Source organism: Coturnix japonica, chromosome 8, assembly GCF_001577835.2.
Source record: "Coturnix japonica isolate 7356 chromosome 8, Coturnix japonica 2.1, whole genome shotgun sequence".
Taxonomy (NCBI): Eukaryota; Metazoa; Chordata; class Aves; order Galliformes; family Phasianidae; genus Coturnix; species Coturnix japonica.
Genome location: NC_029523.1, coordinates 8,335,986 through 8,355,629, shown reverse-complemented (window position 1 = coordinate 8,355,629; position 19,644 = coordinate 8,335,986). Strand labels below are relative to the sequence as shown.

At 36.8% G+C, this 19,644-nt stretch overlaps 1 pseudogene; it reads left to right on the top strand.

The window, feature by feature from the left end:
• Positions 1-238: 238 nt before the first annotated feature.
• Positions 239-19,644, top strand: part of LOC116653770 — a 119,514-nt pseudogene continuing 100,108 nt past the window's right edge.

The window sequence follows — 19,644 nt, the reverse complement described above, 5'->3', positions numbered from 1 at the left end:
AAGGGAGTGGTTATTTCTGATATTATCATTTTCATCTTGGCTGAAGGTGATCTAACGTCAGGTTTTTTTACTTTTTATTTTATTTTATTTACCAATCCTGTAAGTGGTGATCAATCTAGTAAAGAATGTCCCACTTTGCAGTGTCTTTACAACATTTTATACAAAGAGCTGAAGTGCTCTGCTCCATCAAATAATGCAAAGTGTTCAACAAGATCCTTGACTATAGTGCAGTCACATAATGCCAAACCAGGTGACAAATGACCTGATGAAGAAGAATGAAGTGGTACACCCCATTGAGCAATATCAGTCCTTAGACATAAGGTATATGTTTGACAGTAGATTATAGGGCTAAATCCCTGCCAAGGACAACAGATTCAAATCATTAATTGAAGGAAAATCATGCTCTAAACCTTGAGTTATCCACTGTGCAGTGCTGCCAGAGTCTGGAGCTGTTGTGGCAGAATCAAGTGTGTTTGGGTCCCCTTCTTGAGGAAGTTTGGACTCAGCTTTCTTTATTCCCAATAAACATCTACATGACCTATACTTCGTGTCACACACTATGAGACATCCACAACCCCTCTGGGCAACTTGTTCCTGTGCCTCACCACCCACACAGTAAAGAATTCCTAGACTCCTTCTAGTCTAAATCTACCCTCCCCCAGTTTAAAACTATTTCCCCTCATCCTGTCACTACCTGCCCATTTACATTTACAATATCTTCAACAAGGTGGATAATCTATACAACAAGAGCTGCTCATTTCACATTTTGCTTGTTTGAAAAGAAAAGACAAAGTAAAAGTCAAGGAGAAAATTTGCATATATTTCTGAAAATATAGGAGACCTCCATACTCAAATTGCAAAAGCTAGACTGAGCATCTTGCCTACTACTTTTCATTCTTATAAATACATATTCTTGACTTGAGTTCTTATGTAAGCCTACTCACAACAAGAATTAGAATTTTCAGTATTAACATACAGGAACATCTCCTGAGCAACTCTCCCGGTGCCTCACAGTACAGAACAAAAATAATGTTGGTCCATCTCAAAACCAGCTCTAGGAGTAAAAAATGAGCCATTCTCAGGTCACAGAAATATCCTATTAGGTAGCACAGAAATACAATTTATCTTAAAATCATCACTGTTTTGTTAATTAAGAAATTATAAAACATTAAAAGCATATATAGAAATGCATTTTGCCAAAATGATTTTGTTCTTTTCTCTTAATTTTTCTTAGTTAGTTCACAGGCAGTATCTTCCATCAGAACTGTAATGAAATCGGAAACAAACTATTTAACTACATTCAGTTTGATGGCAGAGAAGTGCTTTTCACCTGTGGTAGGTCAAATATTTGTCGGTCATCATTAAAAATCAAATCTCCAATAATCAGGGTTAATTTTGAGAACAATCTGAAATCACTGAAAGAAATGAGCCTTTGCATTTCTATTCATATATAAAAAATAACAACACATTTGACCCTTTTAGAGGTACATAATATGGGTGTTAATAGCAGGACAAGGGGAAATGGTTTTAAGTTGAAAGAGGGTAGATTTAGGTTGGATGCTAGGGGGAAGTTCTTTACTAGGAGAGTGGTGAGGTACTGGGACAGGCTGCCCAGGGACGTTGTGGATGCTCTGTCCTTGGAGGTGTTCAAGGCCAGGTTGGATGGGGCCCTGGGCAACCTGATCTAGTAAATCTAGAAGTTTGGTGGCCCTGCCAGGCAGGGGGGTTGGAACTTCATGATCCTTGAGGTCCCTTCCAACCCAGGTCATTCTGTGATTCTGTGATTCTGTGATTCTGTGATTCTGTGATTCTGTGATTCTGTGATTCTGTGATTCTGTGATTCTGTGTGTGTTGTTATCTTTTCATCATTTTGAATCCTCCAGTCATACTGATCAAATCAAGCTCCCAAAAATAATCTGTTTAAATTCATATTTCTTAAAAACTCCAAAGATTTGGGAAATACTGAAGACCCTAGTGGCCTACATTCAGCAGTGCAGTAAGAGGAATGAGCATCCTTGGACAATATTTAGTCTAAAATATTCAGCGGTAAGGTATAGTAGAGCAGAACAGAACAGAATAATTTAGTTGAAGTAGACCTACAAAGACTGAGTCCTGCATGTGTGTGCTGGTAGCATTCACTACATTCACTGCAACAGTTTGAACTCTACTGCTGAGCCACTACATCACCCAGCATAACATGAATTGATTTATCTCACAGGTAGAAAATTTATCCAGAAGAATGGTGTGAGTGATGGTATCAAAGACTTCACTACAATTCAGAAAAAATATGCCTACTGCTTTCTCTTCATCCACCAAGCAGGTATCCTTATTGTAGAATCAAATTTAATTACTAAGGCAGGACTTGCTCTTCATGAACTCATTTTGACTATGCCAAATAATTGCTTTGTGCTTTGAATGACTTTCAGTATTTCCTGGGACAGACTTCTCTGTAACTTTTCCAGGGGCTACAATTAGACTGACAGGGCTTTAATTTTCTTGGTCTTCTGGTGGATGGATGTGGCAATGGTTTGCTCCCAGTCAGCAGGGACCTCCACAGTTTGCCAGGACCTTTAGGAAACTATTCAGTGAGATCCACCTATGATGTTCTCTAACTCTCTCAGTGCTCTGAGATGAATTGTCGGGTCCAATGGACTTAGGAACATTCAGCTGATAAAATTAGTCCCTTACAGTTTTCAGAGACGACAGATGGAAATCACTGTTTCCCTAGTCCTGTTCCCATGACTCTGAAGACCTAGCAGCTGGAAATCTGTTCTGCTCGAAAATGAGAATAAAAGGCATTAAGTGTTTCTGCTTTTTCCTCCTCCTTAGGTGTTAAGTAGCCACTTGCTGCAAGTATCATTCCAATGTTTTCCTCTGAACTCCTCTTGTTGTTGACATACTTAAAAAATCATTTTTTTTGTTGTCTGGCATCATGCTGGCCAGTGTTAGCTCAAGATGAACTCTGACTTTTTTTCTCTCTGCAGATGCAAACAGCAGCTCTTTACTCTCCTGGTGAAGCAAGATCTTACTTTCCAAGTTCATATATTTTCTTTTTCTGTCTTAGTTGAAGTTGGAATTTCCTGTTCAGCTGGACTGGTCTTGTGGCACAGTGGGATTGCCTTCTCCTTTTTTATTTTTATTTATTTGTTTTTAAACAAATCTTCATAACTGAAACCAGACAAGCAACAAATTTAAACAAAGGCTGGCAAAATGGAAAAGCACCCTTTTTTGAGTTTTGATGTACTTATTCAAAAAGGTTTCCTCTCTCCAGTTCCAGCTACTCATGGGATGAAAATTAAAAACTCTCACACTTTCAGTGACTCAAGAGAGTTTTCAACAGTATGTTCTTCAATTTATACCATGAGATACATCTAAGCATATATACAGCTCTGCAGGAAGACTTTAGATCACTCTGCATAGTCCATTGGTTCACAACGTGGCACAGTTAGCAAATCACTACTTAGTTGCATTTAAGAGGAACTACTAAAAAGGAAGAGGCTAATGGATATCCAAACCAGGTGATGTCCAGAAGTAACAGATCATTATATCCATGCAAATTCTTTGTTTTCCCCAAGGGAAGTTTTTAGAGGGTTGTTTGTGAAGCCTGTTCCTAAGAAGTAGCCATTTGCTGCTCACTTAACTATTGAAAGAAACTCATTCATGTTTATGGATCTTCTGAGTTCTTCTGTCTCAAAGAACTATCTATCTCCATAGGCAAACTCTTTGATTCAGGTATGTAATGCTGAATCAAGACAAACACAGAGACAACAAAAGCCCTGAACTAACAAACAAACCAATAAAACAGCTTGTATAGCTGATGTAGCCACTGGCAGGACACAGCTGGAGTTTATTATCTGTGTATTCATAAAGAAACCTTGTCTTCTAATGTTCCTGTTTTGATGCAGTGCTTTTGTGTTTCATAGTGTCAGTATTGATTGAAGCTGATTGACTTCACTCCTGCTGTAGAATAAATAAATAAAATAAATTAATTAATAAATAAACAAAAAGAAAGAAAATCTGCCTCAGAAGAAACTGCGACTGAAGATGGAAGGCAAAGGTAAGGATTCTGACTGGAAGAACGTAAGGTCTAGTGATTAATAAATGATGGATTCTGGAGAAGGCTGATGTATTTCTGAACTGGCTCTTACCGCATGGTGCATATATAACAGACCACTATGTTGTGATTTAACCCGGCAGGTGGCTGAGCACCACACAGTCATTCATTCACTTTCTCCCTTCCCAGTGGGATGGGGAAGAGAACAGGAAAAAATACAAAGTAGAACTCTTGGGTTGAAATAAAGCTGTTTATTAAGATGGAGAAAAAGAGGGAAAATAATAATAATAATAAAAGTAATAATAATGACAATGATATATATACACATGTATATAACAAATGACGCACATGTGACTGCTCACCATCCCTCAGCTGATGCCCAGCTAGCCCCCAGGCAGTGGAACAGAGTCTGATGAAACCTCCTCCTTTCAAAGCATTCTTGGCACATAATGCATGGAATGTCCCTTTGACTCTCCCATCCTTGCCCCTCTCCCCCAGCCCCTTGTTATTATAGACTTCGAAAAGTCCCTAATGACTGTTTTTTGAAAAAATTTGCATCCTTATTTAATAAGCTGTGTGATTTTGTTTTGACAGAGAAGAATGCAAAGAAGAATATAACAGTATATAAAGGAAGAAGAGAAAGAGGGGAGGGGAGGAGGGGAGGAAATGTACTTACTCTTATCTAGAATTTGAAGTGGTCAAGGGTAAAAGAATTACAATTGCCTTGGATAAGGTGGGAGCAAAGCCAGGATTGTATGAGACCCCTTTTCCTAAATTTAGTTGAATGTTACCTTCTTGTTTAGTAAGGATTCTGGTCCTTGCTCTAATAGGCCACAACTCTATTAACTTGGCTCTGATTACCAAGTCAAATGAATAAGGTGAAACTGCAGGGGCAGTGTGAACTATAAATGGGAAGCACCACCAGTACAAGGATTCAGAAGAGAAATGACTAACACAAAAGCGCATAATATCCTGAGGGAAAAGGAAAAAAAAAAAAAAAAAAGACAATAACAAAGCCATGACATTTAGATGGACATTAGGAGTTGTCCATTTTTCAGCTGTCCTTAATGCTGGATATATCAATAGAATTCATGGAGGTTATCAGGTCAACAGCATTGTGGATCTGCTAGGATGGTGGAGGGCCCAACCAATACCCTCCTGATTGTCTAACCATCACAGCCTCTGTGGTGGAGTATGTGCACGTGCAGCCAAATAGCTCCCCCAGTCCCAGCTACTGATTGTGTGGCATTATATAATTCTGTTCATTGAATCTGAATGTCCTTGCAAAATGTTATTGCATCAGGATAATGATGCTTTTGATTTAATCCAAAGGAGAAGCTGTAAAACTTAAAAGATTTGAGGAACTCATGCCTGAAGATCCAGTTACTAGACCACATGATAGAGATATAAGATGTAAATTCCTTTTATTTCTTGGGTCCTTACCTCCTATGCCCACTCCCCCACTCCCACCCTCTGAAAAAGTTATCTGTAATAATTTTGAGATTAATTCTTACCAGCTATAACTTTGCTGTTTTCTCCTTTCTGTAATTAACTGTGGCTTTTCATTAAAAAGAAAGCTCAGTGAAAATTAAAAATTGTTTTATTTATTTTTATTTGAAACAGAACCAGTCTGACTTTCAATTAAGAGAGAATGTTTGTCACCTTAAATTCATTTATGTTTTTGAAGCGCTTCCTCTTTCTCTAATTAAAAACAAAATAATTACTGTTCATTTGCTTAGCAACAAGTCATCTGTCCATGAACTGAGTATGGTTACACGATCAGCAGAGAGAAGAATTTCTTAAATTATAAAGTGTCCTGGGAACAGAGCTATTGTTACTGCCTAATAGAGTGGAGAGAAAACTCTTCTTGTCTGTGGTGAGTGAACGACTTCTTCACTTTGATAACTACTGCAATTGCTACCTTGAATCTCTGCCCTGAAGTGAAAGATAAACCAGAGGTGTTTATTCTGTGACATTTGATTACATTTCAGATTCAGATCAAAATGTCAGCAGGAGAAGGTTAGCTGCACTGAGAGATATTCAGTAGCTAGAAATACTTAGAATACCTAAAATATAGTGATATTTTCTTCCTTCTGTAGAAGAAATAAATTTAGGTTTGCAGCTTTGCATAAGTAAGCCATAATAAAGGCTACAGGCTTTCTGTTGTTGTTGTTCAACATTCCTGATGTGCAGCCTCATAATTCCCTTAACTTCTTGACCTTATCACGATATGGAAACTGTTGATCAGGGTTATGAAATTCAAAAATCATCTTAAATTTTGAGCTGAATGTTGAGATTGTTTGTCGTTGCATCTTGGCCCCAAAAAGATTGGGAAGAGTTGGATATTTGGGGCGAGGTATGAAGAAGTGATCTTTTTTTGGGATAATGATCAGTGTGAGGTCAGGTTGCTGCAGGCTCTCAGTTAGTTTCTCTGTTCTCTTTCCCAATAATAGTTTATTGCAACATGAGAGCAGATTAAAGTTTTTTGTTTCTACAAGATAGAGAGGTCAATATTTCTAGTGCTCCTAAAATGCAGCTGTGTCCTTATTACTGTTATAGTGGTTGTGTTCAGTGACCAAATGAAAGCAGGACAAAATAAAAAAATTAAAAAAAAAATCCCTGGTTGAAAAAGTTGAAGGCAAGCCAGATAACCTTACTCCAACTCCTGGGAAATGAAAAGTGCTCATGAAAAGAAACTTTGAACAACAGTTATACACAGTTATACAAGGGATGCTACCATCAAACTAAATGAGGCAGTTAAAAGAGACAACACTGAATGGATAAATGTATTTCTAATTGACATTAATTCACTATTTGAGAAACATGCTCAGGATCAAAAATCTCTAATCAGGCCAAGATCTCTGTGTAGAGCAGTTTATTCATTATTGCAATAATGGGTGCACTTCCCCTACTGACAGAGAAATTGCACAAGTCAGTGAAATCCACTCTCTTATGCACCCTAGGTATGATGCAGGTAAGGCCTCTCCTGGCATTCATTGCTGAGCATCTCAGGCACAGCCTACTGACGCTGTTGCTACTTTACGCTTCCATACAATGTCTGTTACCAACCCATTGTTTTTAGGTATGTTCTGTACTTTTTATGGCGATAGGAGGACAATATTTTCAAAAATTAATACACTTTTTCTGTCCTGTACCAGACTCTCCTTGACCCTGTATAATTACCTTACTGAGTGCCCCTGCTAATTCTACCCATGTCAAAATGCCCCAGACTCAGCTTTACTCTCTTCAGCACCTTTCTTTGTGAAAAACAACTTATCCTATGCTACATACAGAAATACTGGAAATTTCCACTGCAAAAACACAATCTACCTCTCACAATTATTTTGTCATAGAGATACAATGTACTGATTAGTAACTCTTCAGTAATAATATAAGATGGACAACAAGTTCTTGATAGAAATGGTGGTCGTAGGATGAGGCAAGAAAATCAAATATGACAACTAGTAAATCCCAACAAGGGTCACATCCAAAAGCTTTGCACAGACTGTGTCTTGTGATTCCACTCTTCTGGATGTCACACGACAATAAAAATCAAGGACCTCTAACGGTGAGAACGAGCACTGCAATGAATTCTTATTTATATTGTGGCTTGTGAGTATCTTGATGAGAAATTCTAACAGTGAAAGAACATCACAGTGGACTGACAGTAAAGGTCTTTATCCAGTAACCAGGTTACATTTGGAAACACTGGTTTACAGTCCTGTCAGCACTAACTTTACCTTTCAATATTTTTATAGAGTAACTGTGCAGTGCAAGTCAAGCTAGGTCAAGGGATTGGCAGTAGCCACGTTCTGGGAGAGAAGGGCTGGTGCCTGGCATTTCTGAATAGCCAGTAGTGTTCCTAGGGAATATTTTTTTTTCCTTTGGAGTCTGGTTAACGCCAGTGTCTGAACATGGCATTAAAGAAGCTTGTCATTTTTCACATGAAATATATAATTGACTCAATTTCTATACTTTTCTATGAATGTTTAAATTGCTATTTTATTCCAACAGCTTTGACAGTTTCTACACCAATGAGTTATATTCTCTCTATGTGCAATTCTAGTTTAGAATAACAGTAGAGAATAGTTCTAAATATCTTCCCCCTCCCCACCCCCATCATATAGCAATGATTAAACACAAGGCACAAGGTCAATATTTCTCTCTTTTTTTCAAATTCAGGAGCTGTTTCTTTTGTGCTTTCATATTGAAGTGAAGCTTCACAAACCAGCATAGTAAGTATCACTCACTAATTAACTAAAGTGTCTATTAAAAGACAGAAACAGGAAGCTTTTGTTGTTTTATGAAGCACTGTATCCAATTTTAGATCAAATCAACATATAGAAAATCTTGAAACGCTATATCCTGTGGAAAGAAAAAAAAAACAACAAAACAAAACATTATAAACAGAGACATAGAAGCTTTTAAAATGAAACAGGCAGTAAACTGTACCTGGTGGATTGGATGAAAGCCAAAAGAAAAAGAAAGAAAATTGAGAAGATATAAATCTAATGTCATCATTTTTGCAATAACTTTTTAAATTATTTCTGTCATTGAATAGATGTACTTAAAAGGCTATCATATATCTTGAACTTCAATAATTAACTTTTTCTTTCTTCTTTATGATTCCAGGAAAAAGATGATTTAAGAGGGTTTGTACTTTAGAGACTCTGGCTGACAGTGTTAACAGTGCAGTATGTTAGAATTACAAACTTGCTTTATATTCTTGTAGAAAACTTTGTGCCATAACGTAATAATCAGGGGTCACATCCCACAGGAGGAGACTAGATCATTTGAGATATTTGATACTTATCCTTGTTTATCAAGGTCAGTAATAAGATTTACTAACAGGAACTGTGTAATCACCTGAGGCCAATTTTAATATATAGAGTACCAGACATTTTGCAGCTCAAATAATTACAGCTTGGTTTTTGTTTGTTTGCTTGTTTTGTTTTTTTGTAAATCCAGAGAGGATTTCCCTTCAAGATGTCAAAAAACTGAGGCATCCTGATCCTCATCTAGAAGTTAAAAAGAAAATGCAGACATACACAGAAGTTAGGAGTGAAGACAGGAATTTTAATAGGAATTCAGCACTGCAGCACACTGAAAAGGACCCAGAAGAGTCATTCTGAGACAGCAGAGGAGAACAGACATAGGAAGAGACAAGTAACTTGAGCTTGCAGAAACCTCAATCACAGTCACAGAAGAATTCCAATGCTTTTTGCTTCATAAACTCTTTAAATAGACTCTGCAGTTCTATCAGAATAACCAGAGGTGAACTGCTCTCTTGCAGGGATGAGCTTAATGACAAAGCCTACCTGAATATGAAGTCTTAAGGAATATCTTCCCCCAGTCTATGGATTGATAATAGTGAACTTAAAGGAAAACTCTGAAAGACCACTGAACATTGATTTAATTGAGAATCCTGTGAACTACAGAAGAACAGTAGTGTAGTGCACAGTGTGAAATATAATTGTTAATGTAAAGGTTAATGATTTAATTAGCCACATGTACATGTTTAATTCAAGTAAATGTTCATCCATTATCTGTAAAGGGAATCATTTTTTTCCCTTCGTTTACATAGTCTATTTCCTACATATTCATACAGGTATGACATTAAACATATGGCTGCTTGACTTAAGTTAGAAAAAAAAGGTGGGAGGGGAAATTTTCATATAGTCATAGAATCTTCAATATTGAAAAAATCATCTAGTGCAACTATACACCTATCACCAATATTGCTCACTAAACCATGTTATAGGCTTGATTCTAATTGTATTTCTTTATTTATTTCTAACTATAGCACAATTAACTAACCTGCAACTCTATTCAGAACATTTTGTAGCAGTGGTTCTCCTTCTTGCTTCTAGGCAGCATTACATTTCAATTGATACAGATCAGCAATAATAGAATGATACTATTGGCAATATACTGGCTTACACAGTCAAAAATAAAATGAAAGAAAGAAAGAAAATGTGTTACTTTTGTACATACAATAATCAATGAGGAGAAAGAAAAGTTAAGATCTTCAGATTTCTTGGATGAGAACCCAAAGATACCAATGCCAATTTTAAATTTGCAAAAATATTTGAAATATTCAGATTTCTTTGTACTCAGTACGTAATGGGTGGTAGAGGACAAGGAGGAATTAAAGTGAAATAAAATGAAATGAAATAAAATAAAAGAAATAAGGTAAATCTTACTTTTTACATAGGAGAGTCCAGATCCACACTCCTTAATATCTATGTGGAAAATGACAATCTGAGTTCTAGCCAAGAGATGAAGTGTGTGTACTCCACATTAACTGGAGCTTATTGATAACATTATTAATGTTAAGAACTTGTTATTTTGAAAGAATGGATAGGAAGGATTAAAGTGTTGTGATTTCCTTAATAAGGAATGGAAGAAATAAGACATGTGGGGGGTCACAACACAACATACAGCTTTGATTTTAAATTAGAAACTAAAATAATTGTTTTGTATTGAAATCTGTTTATTTTCGGTAAGAGTTTAACATTTTGGGGCACTAGGTAGATAAAAGCACATTTCTAAGGTTACTGAAGTGGTAATATCATAGAATCAGTTCTTTTTCTAATTTATATTACAGAGATCAATTTTCAGGATGAGTTATTGCTTTAATCTATTAATTTGGAAGCATTTTTAGATTAATATACCTAAAATTTAGATGATAATCAATTATAATCAGTGTTTCACTTTGTGGGGACTATCATATATTATTTATATTATTGTTCATTACTTAAGACAGCAAGCCCAGCTTCGGGATACCTACTTTTGAATTAAAATCACAACAAATAGCACAAAGTAATATATCACTGCAAAAGTGTTCTTCTCAATCAAGTATTTTCTAGATATTCCATAACAGTCACATCATTAAAGACATTTGATTTTGCACAGCTTTTGCCAGAATGTTTCCTGTGCTCACATCTTTCCCACTCTGCAAGCTCCAGTGAGTTTTCCTTTGTCCTTCTGTGGTCATGTTCTTAACTTCTGTGTTTGCTGACCATTGTTCTCTTGTAACCTTCATTTCTGGAAGAGAACAGAGCCGTGCCTTTTTTCTTTTGTAAAGCAGTGGAGAACCACTAACACACACATAGCGAGAAAACCAAAAAGGTTTGCACGACACAATGGGGACAGTGTCTTGCAGACATCAGACCAATAAGCAGTACACGGCAATCATATTATATAAAGCTCCCTCCTGTACCATACTTAATTCATACAGAGACAGTACCTATTCTTTCACAACCATGGCATAACTAAACAGCAACTTAAAATGCAAGCTTGGGTCCCAGTTTTCGAATACATTCAAGGCCCTGTTGTTATACATATTACGTATGTAGAAAAGTCTTTCTGTAGATCACACTAGCCATTTCATCCTGAGTCTGTTTTCCCAACCTCTTACCCTTAGATCCTTTTGTCACCATTGGTGCCTATGTGATGCCCTCTCAGATCCATGCTGCCTGGTATGCACTCATTCCACCATCCTTCAATTATATGGTACCACTTTTCCTCTCATTCAAATTAGGTGATTCAGGATACTCTCTAAACACCAAAGCTAACCTGCTGTTCCGAGGAAACAAGCACTTGAAGTCTTTTCAGAACTGTACTCCTGTTTTCCTCAGTTCAAAGGGGGTATTAATCTATGAATCTGTTAGTGTTACTTCATCTTGAGAGCAAAGCTTTAACAACAGGGCTTTGAGTCTCTATCTGCTACTCCAAAGTAAGCTTGCATCAAAGACACTGAGAGTAGTGAAAGGCATTGTAACTCAAGTCTTTCATAACACTGATGCAAAAAAAATAAAATAAAAAAAAATGTCATGACATTGCAAAGGACCAGACTGCTCTTCAACCTGTCAGACAATAAATGTTTTAAGGGTGCTTTTACAATTTGCAAGCTTTTTTTCCTCTTTCATCCTTCCCTCCCCCCCACCCCCTTGTCACAGCCCAAGCCATCACTGATTCTGTCTTGGTAGAGATCTAGGGAACTAGGGGGGTGGAAGGGAATATCTTGCTATTTGCCAGTTTTCCAGCAGTAAATATTTTGATTTTAAAAAGGCAGAATGTAGATTTATGGTCAACTTGCTTCTCAAGATGTAACAGATTGAATTCCAGAATTCTGATAGACCTTTATATGAAAACATAGATAAGTTCAGTTAAACCTAAACTAGTTTAAAACTCATTAGAAGAATCAGACATACTATCATATAATTTTCATTTCCTTGGGAGAGAAACAATGATTTATTATATACTCTCATCTTTTGTTTTAATCAAGTTCATTCCCATTAATTGATGATACCATTTATCTGACATGAACTGTGAATGGCATTCTTGAATAAATAATGATCATGCAAAGAATACTCAATCTAAACAAGTTTGCTAATAGGCTATTCCTTAAGGATTGGCATAGGAATGCTGAATTAGACATAGACTACTCAATATATTGATTTCAGAGCACTGAGTTAATTAACTGAGTGTGTGTATAAATGAAAATTCTCTTGAAATATAATTTTTTTTTTAGCTACAATGTATGTTTTATTGGAGAAGACTGATAAAATATATGACAGTAGACTGTACAGTTTCATTGACATTATATGAAAAAAAATATATGGTTTCTTAAAGGAAGCCCCCAGAAAGATAAACTATATGTATACTTCCAGTTCTGTTTCATTATGGAAGATTGGGAACATACCAGAAGGAAAAGAAATGGCATAGAAATTAGTAATATTTGTGGTAATTCCCTATATACTAAAGATGAAATAAAAACATCATTTTTTTTTAACTTAATTTTCTGAGGAAATAGAATATTTACAAATATTTGTTGTCTGATTCTGCTGAAACTCCGAGCTTTTCTGGACAATTCCCATAAATTTTGTTGAAAAGTGAACCCCTCAAAGATATTTTGAATTCATAAAAAATTTATAAGCATGTACAGCTTTGTATTCTCAGTCCATGATACACAGCATATGATCAGCACAGTGCCATGGGAAGACACAGATTTTGTTCAGGCTTCCAGGCAGCTGTAGATGGTGGAATTGTTTTACAGATAGGAGGGCTCTATTGCAGTTTCAATTGGAGATATTAGGTTCTGTAAAGCTTCTATGTAAGATGTCTGAAGCAACACCACCAGCCCTGAAAAAGCTTGACATGACCGGGCAGTACTGGTGGCTGATTCAATTTTTTCATTTGTTCCTCCCCAGTTACCTCAGAGAGAAGGGATGAGAGCAACAATCACATTAAATAGTGACTTGTTTGCATAACATCACATCAAGTCGTGTTTTGCAAGAAACGCTTTTATACCATTCACAGTCTATTCCTGCCTACTGTTGTTGGTCTCCGTGACAGTTAAATTTGCAATTTGACTAATGACTTCATTCCAGTTCTTGGAGTATATTTTTCTTTACTGGTTCAGTACAGGAAGGCAGATAATTGGACAAATATAGTGGAGCAGCTGAAAAGAATTTTTGAAGTTGTTAAAGTGGTAAAAAGTAGCATGAATAAATACGACATAATGAGAGGCTCCTAAAAATATCCCCTTCAACCTGAAGGTTTCTTTTTTTCTGAGTTTTTCATTCTCAGTGGAACAAGACAGCCATGTCTTTGCTAACCACAGAAAGGAACATAAAATGTATGTTAAATGTTAATCTGGTCCAAATTATGAAGCAGGTCTCAAAAGTGTAACTTCGTGTTCACCTGCAGGTTACTGGTAATAAAGCACAGAAAAATCAGTTCAAACAATGTGCTTTAATTATGACTCACAAACGCAATTCTCTGTGCCAATTTGATAATTGAGACAGTTATTTTCCATGATTTTCAACAGCAGATGTGGGCTATAACAGAGAGAAGTCACTGTTATATTGCTCATTATTTCCCAGTAATTGACTATTTTTATCCTACACACCTGTCTTATATAAAATCTGGTGATGACAAAATAGCCTAAAAAAACTGATACGGCTGATTGGACTCGATGATCTGCAGAGGTCCCTTCCAACCCCACAATTCTATGATTCTGTGATTTCTGTAAGTACTGTTACCTTTTTCCTTAAAAACACTAAAAAAGTCTTTCAAGAAGGCCATATTTCAATTTATTTTTTTTTTAAAGAAGCACACTGGCATAAACAAAAATGCCATCCTTACATGGTTTATACACAAGAAAACATGCACAAGAACTTGAACTAGTCAAGAACTCTGTGCTTGACATGAACTGATATTTTTACATGGACTGACAAGTAAGCGGCACAATTTCAAACAGAAGAATTTGTGAGTAACAATGAGATGTATTACTCATTATATTTCTCCAATACATAGCTTGCATTCATGTACTCATCAAAAATACTGCACCAAAACCTTAACAAAAAATATTTAGAGCAGATGGAAAGAAACATCTGTGTTGTTTTGCACCATGGAAATGAGATCAAAACTCAGATTCTTTTGAGAATAACATTTCTAGATATTCTAGAAAATGCAGCCCTACACAGACAGAATCAGAAGAAGCAGTTGCGCAGGACTATGTCCAGCTGCATTTTGAATATCTCCTAGGTGGAAGATTCAACATCTATGTGCAACCTGTGTCAATGTTTAGTCACCCTCACACTGAGGAACATTCTTCAAGGAGAATTTTTTTTTTGCATGCTTTATTTTGTCTTTTATGCTGTAATGTATGCAAGTCAAACTAGTTGGCTGACTTAGCAAATAGGAACTATGAGAGTCTATCTCCTGTAATATTCAGATGAGAGTCATAACTAATGAGAACTATGAAATTTATAATTCTTTTATACAGATTGGAAAATGTGTTCATCCAGACTACAAGAGCTGAATGAGATATCATACCTTCAGAAAGTCTGACACATATTTAATAGTGTAGTCTCAGTTCACTCTGAAATTGTAGCTTTATTCAATCCTCAGGCATATACATTTTAATAGGGATAGAACTGATGCAAAAATCCCTTCCAGAAACAGTTCTTAGTGGTTACCTCAGAATGCTAAAGAAAAATATCAAAATGACCATACGAAAGTACAACTTTATTATTGTACTATAATTATTGCAAAAAAGTGGTTAGATAAGGATTTTTAGATGGCCCAAACACCAATGGAAAATTGTGAGTTTGGAAAATCTTGGCATAGGGCACGTAGCTCCTCTCCTTCAATGTTTGGTTTCCCTAAAGCTACTTTACATTACTGAAAATTGAAGAAAGATAGGCCTTAAGGAACAATTCTTTGTTTTGGAGCTCTTTCGCTTGTGGGTATTCCACATCCTTTCTTCAAATTGAAGCCCTCTTTCCTTCAAATTGTCTTTCATGTGTTCACTTAATTGAAATACCCTAGATACGTATGGCTCCCCATTGTATCTCTATTCCCTTCCTAGTCCCTCTGTGAAGTACTATTTTTGCTTGCTCATCTCATTATAAGTTAAGCTGTTGAGCATTCTGCATTTTTCTATGAAGGAAATAAGGCTTATCCAAACAATATTTCTATTACTAATAGTTATTTTCGTTATTTTTAATTCAACTCTATTACAGTGAACGATCCCTATCAGCAGTCTTCAAAAAGACAAGAAAGCTCTAGTTAGCAAAACTGGCTTATCTTTTTACTTGCATGTGGTATAGTTAGGTATGGAACATCACTCTACAATCTACATTTTTTCTTAAAAGGACATGTGACTTACAGATAAAATGATGAACTGACAATTTTCAGCCCTATTGAAGTTAGGAGAATGCCACCATAATGCTTCTCAGATCTAATTTGCTTAAGTGTAACTGTCTTCAGGTTAAAATTTCCCATGATCTGATTTCTAATACAAGTTCATTAATTAAAAAACACAAGTGCCAATATGTTTATTATATATATATAAAATTTTATATAGATTATATAATTTTGGTATTCCTGAAATTTGAACATGTTGATGTCAGTCCTTTGCAGTCTTAAAGTTACTTTTTCACTGTTCTCATGCCCATTCTCACTGCTTATCACAATAATAGCCTTTTCTTATTTTTTTTAAGTCTTCCATGTGTAGTAAACCTGGTCAACATTCTGATGGACAAAAAACAGGGCAGTTGTTCTGCACATCTGTAGCTTTTAATATGCCTTTGAAACTTCATGTGTACTATGAAGACCATAGAATCATAGAATGGCCTGGGTTGAAAAAGACCACAATTTCAACCCCTCTGCTGTATGCAGGGTCACCAACCAGCAGACCAGGCTGCCTAGAGCCACATCCAGCCTGGCCTTGAATGCCTCCAGGGAATAAGTTCTTCTAAGCCAACTAGCCAGAGTGGCATCTGGATCTTTCACAGGAGATAGTGCTCTTTGTGTGTCATGTGAGAAGAGTAAACACTCAGTTTGTGCTATAGGTCTAGTTGTGTTTGGATGGTCTCACATGACTGCTCTTAATAGATTTGTCTGTGTTCAGTGAGAAATCACACAGATATGTGAATAGTGCAATTTATTAAAATAAGAGATTACAGATTCTTTTCAATAGCTGTCAATAAAGGCCCTGTCTGTAAAGCACATGAGGTTAACCAAGAGCATGAACTATACTTGTGGGCTGTAATTGTGTTAAATTGTTTTAAATCATGGAATAACACTACAGAGATATCTAAGCTTCACAGAGTACATGCTCATGATAACCAAGTATGAGAATCTCGTCCAAGAGACATCTCTGTGAGGGGGAAGGGAGGCTCAGCCCATCAACTGGTCCCAGAAGTTGGTGGTGTCCTTCTGACTGATTTCTGATGGTATCTATCTTCCCCAAAATTCCTTCTCTTTTAAGCTCTTTTTATACTATTTTCTTACCTTCAGATGGAGCCTGTGTGACTCTGTTCACTTTTGTAAAGTTTACTCAGAAAACAGGCTTTTGAAAGAAAGGTGGAAAACTGCAGCTCAGGCAGGTTATCAGTTCTGACAGTGTCATCAAGTCCTTTTCCCTGCAGGGTGATCACATAATTTGGCCTTGTGTATATTTACACTCTGTTCCATCCTTCTCTCTTCTTTCTTTCTTAGGGCCAATGTACTAGACTCCCATGCTATTGCTAACAATCTAAGGTTTTTCAAGTCTTATGTTTCTTAAGGAAATATCATGGAATGGATTATCCACCACATTCCATTCTGCAGGTGTTGCACTTCTTGAAAGAGCTTTTGATAAGTCACCTCCAGTTAATATTCCACACTCAAGCATCACAATATTTAGAAGGAGTTGAGGAGGTCACATGCAGTCTTGTTATGAGACTCAAAGAGCTCAAGGGCCACTCACTATTTATGGAATAAGATGACTGACACAGAATTTGGCAAGACAGTAGCCCCACAGAAGAGAAGTCGACAGTTCTAGGAAGGATGAGTCCCCTGGGTGCAGTCTGTGTCTGCCTGGCTATACAGAGGCTCTCTGAGAAAGGCCCTGTTGAGCAACTTGTAAAAATGAGCAAGCAGTGCCCTGTGGCAGTGATTGAATCTGACACCAAGCGAGGCTGTGCCCACAGGAGCACAGCTTATTATCTTTTACTTGGAATTCATCAGGCCATGCCTTAATACAGCATCCAGTTTCAAGGCCTGCAGTAGAGAAAAAGCATCAAAAAACAGGAATGAGGTTAATGAAACTCCCAGAGCTGGAACACTTGCCCTGGAAGGAGAAGTCTTCAAAGCAGACTTCGGCCACCCTGGGGCAAGGAGACAGACATAGACAGGACTTTCACAGTATTGTATGGAGGCAAGGTGAGATACACTGGTCTTAAATTGAAAAAGTGTAGTTTCTATTAGGTATCAGGAAAAATATGCTTCCCTGAGAGGACAATGAAGAATTAGAAAAGATCACACAGCCAATTTGTGGCACCTCCATACCTCATGGTTGTTGGGATCCAGTGTTTTAATGCAGATACGTTTCAGGCTTTGATGTCTGTGTTTCACTTCAATAGCTTAGACACTGAGATCCAGGACTATCTGAGTATGACTGTGCTTTCTGATGAAATGCTGATCTTCTGAGAGCTTCCTCCAGTACAAAATAGACTGTGTAGGCAGGAATGAGCCAACACAAGCAGTACCACCTACTGTCTGTTCTTCAGTTTAAATTACTGTCAGAACAAGTGACAGTCTTTAAACAGCATGTTTCAGTGCAGGTCAGTGCTAAGGAGGAAGTCATGATATTCAACTTTATCACTATTTTCTCACCTTCATGCCCACAGATGCAAAGATGTATGAATAGCTGGAAAATGACCTCTGGATGTCAGCCTGATTAATTGGTGAAGTTTGCTTTCACCACTGGATACCAAATGGCCTGTCAGATTAATTATCACTCCCTCAGAAGGCTATTTCTCTTCCAGTGCCTCCTCCCAAAGTCCCCACAATGTGCTTCATGCAGCGTGGGGATCTCTCAAGAAAAAAGTTTGGGGATCATGGAAGTTGTTTCCAAGTATCCTCTTTCTTTTTCTTCTAAAATCATGAGACGAGAAACAAATCCAAATAGAGTTGATGACCAGAGAAGGGAGATCAGTTACTCATTAGAAGCATTCAAGTACTCTTTAACACGTTAAAAGGCAGTGCTTCCTAATGATGAGACAATAGTTAGAAAGTGCTATTGTTAGAATGTTATGGTATATGAGAAAAATGTCACTATTTTAGTAAACCAGTTTAACTGACAAAATGCTTTCTTCCAGTAATAACATGAATTCTCTAGAATTCTTGAAATCTTGCCTTCCATGTAAATGAAAAAGTTGAAACTGAATACTTTATCTCAGGTTTTATGCCAGGCTTCTTCCACGTCATCCTGCACCCAGATGACAGCTTAATCATACATTCTGGAAATTGTCTTGATTTCAGGCTCTTAGACTGCCTTTCTGAGATAGCTTAGTGGTCACTACGATTTGATTTAAATTACTGCAGATAGCAGCCTAATTTGGGAAAATAATCAGGCCATGAACAAAGTGATCTTCCACCCCTTTTAAGGGTCTCTCCTTGCTACTAAAGCTCAATATCTTCATTCATTTATATGCCACAGTGAAATTATGATATTCCTTATCCCAGCTGTATTATATATATACAGTATTTACATTCCAGCCTCGTTTCAGTGTAATTCTATATTTTTTACTTGCTCTCTTTCTTTTCTGTATACCCATCTTTTAATTTTCTCTGTTGAACTTATTATAACACTGCCTTTACCTTAGTGAAAAAAAAATCTTGTGGTCTTTGCAAGAAAAATCATTTATTGAGAGGTCTTTTGAAAGCTGTAGAAAAATGGTTAATAGCTGAGTGTATGCTGTTAGTATGCCAGTATTCAAGATTATAGTCAGGCTGAATTGCTCCAAAGGAAGTTGGAAGTTACAGAGATGTAAGGATCCATTCTTTTCTGGATCTTTCAGTAGTTGAATTGTGTTTTGTCGGCAAAGCAGGAATGGTTTCTGCAGAAGACTATGCAGAGAAACTAAAGTTCACTTGCTATATGAGATGGACATAAATAAATAGATCTAGGATCTACCTCTAACATTCTCATATACGAGGTCTTACTATAATTTCAGCAAGTTCTGAACACGTTATTGGGCTTTGGGAAAATCACACAGGCACCACCTGGTTTTTTCAAAGAAGTGGAGACC